Source organism: Austrofundulus limnaeus, unplaced genomic scaffold, assembly GCF_001266775.1.
Source record: "Austrofundulus limnaeus strain Quisiro unplaced genomic scaffold, Austrofundulus_limnaeus-1.0 Scaffold207, whole genome shotgun sequence".
Lineage (NCBI taxonomy): Eukaryota > Metazoa > Chordata > Actinopteri > Cyprinodontiformes > Rivulidae > Austrofundulus > Austrofundulus limnaeus.
The window spans coordinates 477,511-490,128 of NW_013952609.1; the positions used below are offsets into that span (position 1 = coordinate 477,511).

At 38.3% G+C, this 12,618-nt stretch overlaps 1 long non-coding RNA gene across 1 annotated transcript in view; it reads right to left on the bottom strand.

The window, feature by feature from the left end:
* Positions 1–2,531: 2,531 nt before the first annotated feature.
* LOC106524953 (uncharacterized) overlaps positions 2,532–12,618 on the bottom strand; it is a 50,478-nt gene continuing 40,391 nt past the window's right edge. The window contains exon 3 of the long non-coding RNA XR_001311046.1: positions 2,532–3,230. This is a non-coding gene — a long non-coding RNA (uncharacterized LOC106524953). The remainder of the gene's footprint in view (positions 3,231–12,618) is intronic.

Sequence of the window (12,618 nt, forward strand, 5' to 3'; positions counted from 1 at the left end):
GAGTCACCATGGGCCTCTTGGCTGCCTCTCTGATCAGTGATCTCCTTGTTCGGCCTGTAACAACTTTGTGTTGGTCTTTCACATTAAATTCCAGTGAAATATATTTATGTTTGTGGTTGTAATGTGACAAAATATGGAAAAGTTCAAGGGGTATGAATACTTTTGCAAACCACTGTATTTGTGGCCCTATGATGGACTTGTGACCTATCCACGGTGTACCCTGCCCCTTACACAATGATTGCTGTGGGCACCAGAAACCCCCATGAACCTGAAAGAAAAAAGACAATGGATGGATGAACAACAATCCTCCCTCATTTAAATGGGCTTACAAGACAAATATAAAATAAATAAGTGTCATAGTTCACATATTTAGTGAGAACAAACTGTCATGAAGAGTGGCATTTGGTCATGACTTTCTGACATCGATGTCACCGAACAACTTGCAGCATGTACTGCCACTGCTGATCACTTGATTGCAATCCTGGATGAATTCCCTGTTTATTAAAGTCATTGACATCCTAATCATTAGTCGCTTACATCCTAATCAATGGTCATTGGCATCCTAATGCAACACAGAACCTGCCATGACTGATGGGTCGTCCTCCCATTCTGATGGGTCCTTGACAAGGTAGTTCATGTTGATGCTGAATGCCTCAAAATGGGACTTGAGGCAGATGTAACAAAATCTGCCATAGTTTTGGTAACAATAGCTTCATTTTCTTCTAGGTCCACTGTTGCACATGACTGAGGATCATTGTGACCTTCCTCCTTGGGAACAGCTACGATCATCATGTGCAAAGCTGCTGTCAAATATACTGTAAGTCTTCTATAAGTCAGTTCTTTACTCAGACAGCACAGATTTCTGGCTAACATCTCGCTGGTGGCCGTGGCAATAACAGAATCAGAACTCGAAATTTTACTCGCATGGCACAAAAACAGGGATTGAGCAGCAGTGGTTAATATTTCAAATCTTATGAAATTTCACCCCATTTATTTTTTCCCCAAATGGAACAAAAAAATGAAGAAGCACCTTGGAAAAGTAGACGTTTGCATTTGGGGACCACCCCAATATACAGTTAGCCATCTGTGTTCTGTATACTTTATGTTTTAGGGCTCTAGGGGTGTAAGAAAATATCGATACACTGAAATATCGCGATATTTCATTTCCCGATACTGTATCGATATTCTAAAGCCCTGTATCGATTTTTTTATTAAGGTTTAAAATGTCAACTTTCTTGCCAACCGCTCATTTTTATGTTGTAGTTCWGCCTCTGACCACTAGTTGGCAGCAGTGAGCTAGCCTTTTGGCTCCTCTACCTCTTGAGCGCCAGAGAGTAAGGGTAGCATTAGCATTGTAGGAGACAATGTAAGCATTGCAAGTAAACATTAGCTTTTTTTTTTCAGTAAGAGGTTTTTATTTAATACAATTTTTTGGACAAAAAATCGCAATATATCGCTATATATTGCCTTGCTTACAGTATCGCAATATATCGGGATATATTGTATCGTGACCCCTCTGTTATGATATGTATCGTATCGCCAAATTCTTGCCAATACACAACCCTATAGGGCTCTAGTCCCCGTTTTATTTCTGGTCTTGGTCTCCTTTCTTGTCTCGATCTTCATACACTCTGGTCTTGGGTTAGGTGATGTTGACTACAACACTGTGTTATTTCACAGTCAACACTCAGCATCAATAAGTTATGAAGGACACTTGTTAACTGAGACAATGTCTGTTCAAACCAAGGTCTTCCTTTAAAAAACGAGTATGCTTCACATTAATCACAGCCGGCTGTCCTTGTTTAAGACTTGTTTATGGATCCACTCTCATTATTACTTCTCTATTTAGGAATGCGGACACCAGTATTTATTTGTCTCTCGACTCCAAACTGTCTTATGTTTTTAAATTTTAAGATTTTCTCAAAGGCTAAAAGAGAAAACGAAAGTCTCTAATGAGCAGATGGAGTCATTGAGCTGAAACTCTGAGAATAATTACACTTCAGGTAATTAAGACTTACTGTAGTTGGCACTGAGAAATCAAACAGGATACACTCTGAACAAAGTGCTTTTAAAAGGCTAATAAAAAGAAAGAGAGAGACACAATTCATGTTTGTAGCTATGATGAGTTTATAATTAACTGATCTAACCTCCAGGTTTGAATTGAAGGCAATTAGACGTTATTGTTGGTTCTTGAAGATGTTCTTAAGTCATCTTTTTGCAAAATGAAACACTGAAAAACACATTCAATAATAAAACGTTAGCATCTTTAATGAGCACATAGTTGTTTATCGAAACACTATTTTGCAAATTCTTTGGTTAATTGCAAACAAATAGTTACAGGAGAATCAAGCTTCTAGTGACGCTGAGGGTAATGTTTGATAAAAAATAAAGATAATTTTTGTGTTGGAATGCTTTTAAAGTAATGTAAAGGTTCAGAAAATGGTGTTTGTGCAAACCATTATTAAAGTTTGAATATTGGAGAAGATCAAACAAAGACCATTCAATCTTTAAATAATCCCATTTTTATTTTTACTATCTTCACATTTTAACTTTTAAACTGAATAGATGGAATCCTAATTAACCTGAAAACAGCCTGTACCTCGTCTTTAACTCCCGACTCCAAACAATCTGATCATAGAAGGAAGCTACTGAGATACAAACAAACAAAAACACACCTAACCCAGGCTGAAGGCTGGGATGACAACATGATCCACACACTCACTGCAGTTTTATTCTGCCTCACAAAACAAACATTTCTCTGCAGTTTGGCACTTTAAGCAGCTAAAAGCTCCTACAGAGACTTACTGGTGCAGCTTAAGTAGCCACTAGGACACGGGTTAAAAACCACTCACTCCAGATGCCACAGGGGTTCTCAAAAATATCCACTTCTCTTTTGTTTCAAGTCGTTTCTGATAGAAGCCAAGACTGTAATCTGGTTAAACCACTCATCTTTATCTCTATAGCTTTTTATCACAATTCAGTGACTTCTGAGAACCACAAGAGAGGTCCAGGGTACCAGCAGTGACACGGGTCCCACAGTTTGAGGACTGGGGTTTGAAGCCTTAAGAACTTAGTACAGTACCTTTGATAACAACTCATCCATCCTGTCCACAGCCTCAGACACGGAGGAGGAGAATTGAATTCCAGCCTCTTTAACCTTGATCCAAACTGCCCCGGTGACGAGTGGTGAGAGCAATGTCCGCACAACAAAACAAACACGACCACATCATCTGCAAACAGAAATAACAAAGTTGTGTTTAGAAGCCGGCTCAAATTAAAAATGCAGCTGTATAAGACATACTGTATTTATTCATGTATAACACGATCCCATGAATAATACAACGACCCCCCCACCCATTTTTAGCTTAAAAAGCATAATAAAATTAAATTCTCACACCACCTCTAATTTCATACGAACTTCAGGATTTTTCAGCCTTTGCAGTCTTTATACATATCAGTAAAATTATCATTTGACTGTTGTATCAATTTGTTTATTTTATTTAACAACATATGTACTAAAAGGTACACAACAACAAATGTATAACAATAACTATAACAAAGACTATCAATGTGACATTTAGCAATGCTTATTTGTTTACTGGTGTGATATAACAAACAGATAGAGCTACGAGGCTCTAACAAGTGTGGATGAAGCTGAATCAAAAGCCTTCTAAATCAGGCTCACCATCATCAAAAAGTTTATTCCTCCTCTGTAATAAAGGCATCAGAATCCCACTCAACAACAATCTCATCCTCTGTGTCTTGTGAGCGCCCCCTCTGGTGGGGAAACTTGTTTCAGGTAGACCAACTCTTACAGAACACCGGTAGACGGCAGCCATTACAGCCGACCATGTGTTTGTTGTTGTTCCAGCAGTGGCCTGGTCGCACATTAATGACATTAGTTCGTTATGACTGCCTTTCTTATTTATTTATTTTTTTCACATCATGTTGCCTGCTTGGATCTGTTACTATCTCGCTCAGAGGCACAAAGGAGTGTCAGAGGGAAGCTCGCTTCAACCGCTTTTTACGACACGGTCTCATTTCTGGACTCAGGTATTTTGTGAATGAGGCCAATATTTCAGTTAAAATACATAAGCAAAAATATTTATCCCAGTATAGTACTACTAAACTTCATGGATGATTTTATGGATTTAATTTTTTGTATTATACTAAAATAAATAGGGTATGTCCTGCAAATCAAAGTTGTTGACGTTTTTATTTAGGCACAATTATTGGTTTTATTACACTAAACAGAAATGGGAACAATGGAGTATTACAGAAGCTGCAGGTAAGGATCCTTTGTAAACAATTGACTTTAACCAAAAAGCACAAACTTTCTGTGCTTCCAAACAACGAATGATTTAAAAAAAAATGAACACTTTAATTTGAACGTATCAAAATGTATGTGACATTTTACAGATTTCCTCCTCCTTCATGATCCATTCACATCCAGGCTTATTTTGACTTCTTGAGTGATTTTCACATCTTTTAGCCACCACTGACAGAAATTATAATTGTGGTTCCTGTGGTGGTAAAATACCACAGATGATTCAGATAATGGTGATAATAACTGACAGCTCTGAAGAAAGCAGTTTCTTGCTTAGAGTGGCTTTAACACCAGAGTTTGAAAGTTTAAACTCACCACCGGTACATTTTATTCCACACATCTGCTAACATGTCTGCATCTGGTACTCAGTCTGTGGACAGTGTGTACTCTCATCATGTTCGTAATTGAACAATCATCTCTGTTCATATTTATAGAAATCTGTAGGCTTGGCAACAAACTCTAAATACTGTTAATGCAACCATTTTCTTTTCCTCATTTTCTACTTTTATTAAAACTAGCTTGTCGTGTTATGTATTCTGAGTTTTATTTTGCAATAAAACAAGGAACAGTCAAATTCAATCAATCATAACCAAATGTTTAATAAATTTCAAGAAAATTGCAAATAAAAAAATTAATTAGTTCCAAGAAAATCTATTAAAAAAACCCACTTAATTCTAAAAAATATCAGCCCATAGCTGAATGTACAGTGGTTTGCAAAAGTATTCATACCCCTTGAACTTTTCCATATTTTGTCACATTACAACCACAAACATAAATATATTTCACTGGAATTTAATGTGAAAGACCAACACAAAGTGGTATACAATTGTGAAGTGGAAGCAAAATTTTACATGAATCAAAACATTTTTTACAAATAAAAAACTGAAAAGTGCGACGTGCAAAAGTATTCAGCCCCCTTTTCCCTGAGTGCAACCAATTGCATTCAGAAGTTGCCTGATGACTGCTATTGACTCAAAAGGGTCCACCTGTGTGTAATCTAATCTCAGTACAAATACAGCTGCTCCGTGACGGCCTCAGATGTTGGTTAAGAGAATATTGGGGAGCAAACAGCATCATGAAGTCCAAAGAACACACCAGACAGGTTAGGAATATGGTTTTGGAGAAGTTTAAAGCAGGCTTAGGTTATAAAAAGATTTCCCAAGCTTTGAACATCTCACGGAGCACTGTTCAATCCATCATCCAGAAATGGAAAGAGTATGGCACCACAGTAAACCTGCCAAGACAAGGCCGTCCACCTAAACTTACAGGCCGAACAAGGAGATCACTGATCAGAGAGGCAGCCAAGAGGCCCATGGTGACTCTGGATGAAATGCAGAGAGCCACAGCTCAGGTGGGGGAAACTGTCCACAGGACAACAATTAGTCGTGCACTACACAAATGTGGTCTTTATGGAAGAGTGGCAAGGAGAAAGCCATTGTTAAAAGAAAACCATAAGAAGTCCCGTTTGCAGTTTGCCAGAAGCCATGTTGAGGACACAGCAAACATGTGGAAGAAGGTGCTTTGGTCAGACGAGACCAAAATTGAACTTTTTGGCCACAATGCAAAACGCTATGTGTGGCGGAGAAAGAACACTGCACATCACTCTGAAAACACCATCCCCACTGTCAAATATGGTGGTGGCAGCATCATGCTCTGGGGGTGCTTCTCTTCAGCAGGGACCGGGAAGTTGGTCAAAGTTGATGGGAAGATGGATGGAGCCAAATACAGGGCAATCTTGGAAGAAAACCTGTTGGAGTCAGCAAAAGATTTGAGACTGGGGCGGAGGTTCACCTTCCAGCAGGACAACGACCCTAAACATAAAGCCAAAGCTACAATGGAGTGGTTTAAAAAAAAGAATATTCATGTGTTAGAATGGCCCAGTCAAAGTCCAGACCTAAACCCAATTGAGAATTTGTGGCAAGATCTCAAAACTGCTGTTCACAAACGCTCTCCATCCAATCTGACTGAGCTTGAGCTGTTTTGCAAGGAGGAATGGGCAAGAATTGCAGTCACTAGATGTGCAAAGCTGGTGGAGACATACCCTAAAAGACTTGCAGCTGCAATTGCAGCAAAAGGTGGTTCCACAAAGTATTGACTCAGGGGGGCTGAATACTTTTGCACATCGCACTTTTCAGTTTTTTATTTGTAAAAAATGTTTTGATTCATGTAAAATTTTGCTTCCACTTCACAATTGTATACCACTTTGTGTTGGTCTTTCACATTAAATTCCAGTGAAATATATTTATGTTTGTGGTTGTAATGTGACAAAATATGGAAAAGTTCAAGGGGTATGAATACTTTTGCAAACCACTGTATTTGAAAGTTTTAGAATTTGATTATTTTATATAATTGAAAAGATTTTAATACTCTAAGCTGAGATTGTTACTGCATGTAAGATACTGACTACATAACTACACAACGTCAAAACATCCAAACTCATTTTAAAGACTTTTCATTTAAATTCCTCATTTTGTTTCCGGTTTGTTTGATTTTAGCGACATGCTTAGAATAAAAGCTCATATTGAACATTTAAATCCACACAAAATAAAGTTAAAACACCAGTGATTAACAGCAGCAGCAACAGACTCACCTGATTTGTGATGGAAATTTTTATTTTTTTCTGAAGATTCTTTGGGTTTTAAGAAGAAAAAATTCCCAAATTCTAAAAAAAAAAATCACTAAATCAAACATTTGGCTAAAAGGAAAATGAGCACAACTATGTTTAAGTGATTAGTCCAGTCACATAAATCCAAACTGGGAGCTTGCTGACCGCCATTTATTTCAAATAAAACCCCGACCATCAAAATAACAGGACCATCTCTTTAATGCTGTTCTTTCATTTGCTGCAGCAAAACGTTTCTCCCCTGGGTGCACCACACAACTTTCATTCTTCCATTCCTTTGCCACTGTAAGTTACTGCTATTTAATTCATCATTAGCCCTTAGTTTGTGGAGGTGCTGTTAAATTATTCAGGAGAGCTGGCTCATGTTTTTATGGTCCTCTGCAATTTGTTTATCAAGGATTTGTTGTTTCTTTTACAAGACAGAGCACAATAAACCATGAAGCACTGAGGTCACTTTATTCAGAAAGACGAGACTTAAACATGACATAAAATGTGTTTTATTATGTTTAACTGTTTCAGCTTTAGGAGTGGTGTCATGTTCGACTAGTATTTTAAAATAATCTCAAAAGGACGTAAAAATAAATTATAAGAGAGCAAAGTTAATGCAATCACTCCAAGAATAAAACTGTTTAATAATCATCAAACAAAAAACATCACTTCATCATTCGGATTTGTTTCAGCGCAGAAGGAGTGCAGCAAATGATTTGGTAATCAGAGCAAAGCAACGACTACGTTCATTTGCAATCAGCATGTATGAGGTTTAAATCTGAGATGAAATTTACTTTTATCTTTTTGCCTGGAGAGAAAATAAATTTTGTTTTGAAGCAAGAAAGTATTTTTGTTCCTCGCTGCAAAACAGATGATTTCATTATCAATTTATTTTGTCATTTATTAGTGTGAACTGGGCATAAAAGCTCACTCCAGCAGAAACCAAAGGTCTGATTGATTTTCTTATCAGTTTTTGCATTTCTCTCTGTAACTTTTTCGAATTCTTCACAAATACAGGTCATATGAGGCTGCATGCAGAAAAAAAAAGAAAACGTCTCTTTTCTCAGAGCACTCAGACTTTTCTGAATGACTTGATTGGTTAGAAGTTTAGTGATTTTTTTTTAAACTCGAAGTGCTCAAATGTAATGGTTTTGTCCAAAGTGGCAGCAGTAAGAACACGTCGTCAATGGAAACATGTTTACCTCAACTTTTACTTCATTTTTTTATGTTTACTCATCTATCCTCTCAGCATGTTTGGGTTTAAAGGTTAAAACTTGTTAAGGTTTTTTAACCACTTTGTTTTAATGACATAATTTATTTATTTTTCCCCCTGCTCTTGGAGGAGTAAGATGCTTTTTCCCTCTCTCCTGCCCTCCCTAATCTTCCCTGCTTTGCTGCTCGGAGCCTTCTCTACGTTTTCATCTGAAACCAATTTTTTTATATATATATTTTATGGATTTGGTTAGCTGGTCTCTTAATAAATTTTTTTGGAACAAGTTTTTTTTTCCCATGGGAGGACATGTCAAAGGTGGGACCTCTGTTCTGCTCTGTTCTGGATATATATTTGGATTCTGATCACTGGATTCTACAGATTGGCTTGGTGGTCTCCTGGTGTTCTACAAAACAGTGTCGGTGGCTATTCAGGCCATTTCCTGGCTGCTTGACCAGTATGAAGGATTGCCGTTCTTTCAGCACTCAGACTTTTGCCTTGAGCAAGCTGGGACAAGGTCTGCAAGCGGTTCTGCTGAGGATCGTGGGCTGTGGTTCTTGAACTTTGCTGGCCAGATGGAATTGATCTTGGAGAATCAAATAGCTCGGTTCGGCGGGATTGCCCACACTATTTGTTCGATTGGATTCACCACATTGGATGTACCAATGGACATTAAGGCAGATGGAAAATTGTTATTGTCTGCCTGCCCAAAAACACTTCTTCTGTTCCCAAACAACTGATTATAGATTAGCCCCCCCCCCCCATGTGAGGGATCTAATTTGTCCTGGTGTTTACGTCGACTTGAGGCTCCTCCTCCCACCTCTCCCCTTCTCACTCTGTTTAATCTGATTTCCTGAAGGTCAACCTGGAGCTGCACAGAATGAACAATTCAACACCAATATTCTGAACTAGTGGCTGAACTACGGGCTTTTCTTTTGGGAGGCTGGGTTCTTCGGACTCATTCCCTCTAAACTCACTTAAGCTGAAAACATACTCCCTGCGAACTGCCGACGTTGGCACGGGTTGTCGCAGTTTAATGATGAAAATTACGTCACTGGGCATCGCAGCGTCGTGTCGACAGCCTCTTTTGGCACAACCCCCCGGCAGAACTTTTGAACCCCTCCCATGTTGACGGTAATGTGTGATTGGTCTGAAATTCGTGGGCGTCTTTGTGCTGCGCTCGGGAAAAAAAAGAAGAAAAAAGAACAACTCGCTCCCAGACTAGAAAGCAGAGCTTTGTAAGATATAGTCAAACCGTGAAAAACTTATGGCTTGTTTGCTTGTGCTTAATATGCGCTGCTGCACTCGGTAAAAAAAAAAAAAAAAGAGAGGGGAAAAAAGCCCCGACTCGCTCCCAGAGCCGACACCAGGAAGCAGAGTTTTATAAAGATAGTCATACCGTGAAAAACTCATGAATGGAGATAAAACAGACGTGCACAGAGAAATCTGACTGATAAAAACTGTGGAGCTTTAACCAGGACAGATGTGGACAAATACGTCGGGTGAGTGACGTCTTTTCTTTTTCTGCAATGATTGTCGGCTGTTGCAGGGGAAATTCCATGCAGTGACGTATGGTTCAGTGGGAGGGGGGTTTCCCCGAGCTCGGCGCGGGGTGTCTCAGTGACTATGAAAAGTCTGTGCGAAAACGACTACCGATCAACCACGTGACCACGCGTCGACCCGTCGGCGTCGGAGCGAGTATGTTGCAGGCTTTACTCCTCTGACTAATAAATGTGCTCTTGCTTGTTGAGTTTTTTCATAAACACCATAATGTATCATATTTCGTTGATTTAATATGAAGTTTTGTTTTGTTTTTTCCTCATCCAACCTTCTGTGGTATTTTGTCTTTCTTTTTAAAGGTAGCACAACCCTCGCTGGTTGCTGCATGACCCGATCACCTGTTTCCCCCATGTTTTTGTCATGTGTGTGTCTTCTTGAATGGGTGTTCTTAAATGTAATTTAATTTTGCTCCATACAATGACAATAAAGGCATCAATCAATCAATCAATCAATCAATCAATCAATCAATCAATCAATCAATCAATCAATCAATCAATCAATCAATCAATCAAATCAATCAATCAATCAACATTGACATTGGATAAAGATGTTGACATCCACACTTCTCTTTGTTTAGATTTGTGGCATCAAGTAGTGACGTGTGGATCGATACTGAAATATCAATACCTGAACTTTATCCTTTAGAATCGTCACTAAAATCAAAGCATCGATACTTTGATACTCCAGCCATTTCAGGTAACGTATATTATTAACAAGAACACAGTGGAAAGAAACTAAACTATTAATATCTTGTCTAAATTATACGCAGTTTGAGGGAGCTACTTTTTCTTCAGCCTGGGTAATGTGTGTCGTAGTCACTCAATCTTTAGATGTTACATGTTCAGTATTTTCATGTTTTATTGATGTAACATAATTTAAGACTCAAATTTTCATTTTTATACTAGTTCCTGACAATCAAACAATAATTTATCTTAATAGTTTGACCATTTTATTCCATTTTTATTGTTTAAACCAAAATTTTCACATATTTTGTGTCCTCTGTTGTTGTATTAGCTCAGCTATAGCTCAGCTATACTGTAAATAATGATGCTACATTAATATATTTCTAAGTTTAAAATAAAGAAATAAATTACTCTGATGTCTTGTAGTCTTTATGTGATTTAAAATACACATTTTTTTGATTTACCAGACACAAAGTATCAATATTGGATCTGCATCAGCAGACAGAGATGATGAACTAACAGAAAATGAACTAACAAACTCAAAATTTAAAATGTAAAAAACCAATAAGGTTTAAAAGAAACGTATACAAAATCAACCTTTTTTAGCTGTTAAATACATTTTGTTGTGTACTGGGAGAATAAAACGTTTCTGCGCAGTTAGATAACCCTAAACCCCTCTTATCAAGCCATAATGAACCAGTCTGGAAGCTGGAGGGGGTGGGGGCGGTCACAGTATCAAAACCAGCTGCATTGAGACCCCCCACCCACCCCAAAAAGGGGCGGGGCTTGTGGAATTACAATAAGGAGGAATTCAAACAAAACAATTGCAGTTATTCTTTATAAAAACCACAAGAAGGATTTAAATGTGAAAAATAAGTATTTAAAAGCATCATTAGTCCACTTTAATGGATTTGGAAAACAGCAACAAGTTAAAAAGTTTTATAAAACTTTACAAATACGCAGCAGAGGACAGTGTTACAACTTTTGTCATGGATTCCAGCTGAGGGTGGATTTAATGTGACTCACGGCTGAGGACAACGACACAATGTCACAATGCTGAAGTCAAAGTGAGCAGCGAGCCCAGATATCGCTGGAAACTGGGTCTGGAGATGATGACTCACAAGGTGGAGAAGGGGACGCGGTGGTACAGCATCACTTTGACTCGCCGAGTCAAAACATCCCCCCAAACAGACACGCTGAGGATCCTGTAGCGTACGAGTGCGTGGCACGTAATGCACCGCGGTGTGACACAATGAGATCAGCGTGCAACACGAGGGCAGGACTCTGGATCCTCCAAACTTAGTTACGGGCGACAATTTACTTTGGAGAGCGAGAAGGCGCTGAGAGAAAAGCAATGCAAACCCAATAATAAAGCACAAGAAGAAGAGATCTATAAGGTTTAGATTGCAAAGCACCTCTGGCAGTGTTCTGCACATCAACGCTGCAGACTCATCCTCACTGCAACATGATTTACAACTGAATACGCTTGTATCTCACGGCAAATTTACAATCTAAATGAATTTTATGGCAGAAGCAATAAAATCCTGCTGCTTTGTTTACTTTTATCTAATAGATTTGTGAGTCTGTTGCTTTTGGAGGAGACTATTATTCATGAAATTTAGTTTTGCTCTCCACATTATGCAAGTTTGTGCTTATTACACAAACAATATAAAGTTATTTGTTTACAAGGCAGTTCTTCCACGGGCGCGCACAAAGGTTTGGTACAGATTAGGGAGAACATTTTCTTCATCTTCATCCTAAATTAGGATCTGAGCCAAAAACAATTATCATTTTTAGCAGACTTTAGCTACAGGGCTTCAGTCTGGACCTGCTGCTGAAAACGTCCTGTCCTGCAGGGCAACCAACGTTTCTGCAACCGTCTATAAGTCATTGTCTGGTCGGGTCAACAGACTGGATCTTACTGCAGGAAAACACTTTGTCAGTCCGATGAACACAAATTTATATGTCACCAAAGTCCCAAAGTGGTTTGTTAAAATGTTTGCAACAATTCCATTTTGTCAAAATATGATGAATAAATAACCTTATCTACAGCTATGAAAAATAATCTTAAAGATTTTTAAGCCCTTTTTTTGAATAATAACTATAAAAAATATGATTCTGAGTGGAAAAGCCCAACATTTTTCCCTGCACACTAGCAAACCTTTTTCTTTTGAAGAAATTTATAGTTTAGTACTGATTATAAACAACACCAGAGTATTAGGGTTTT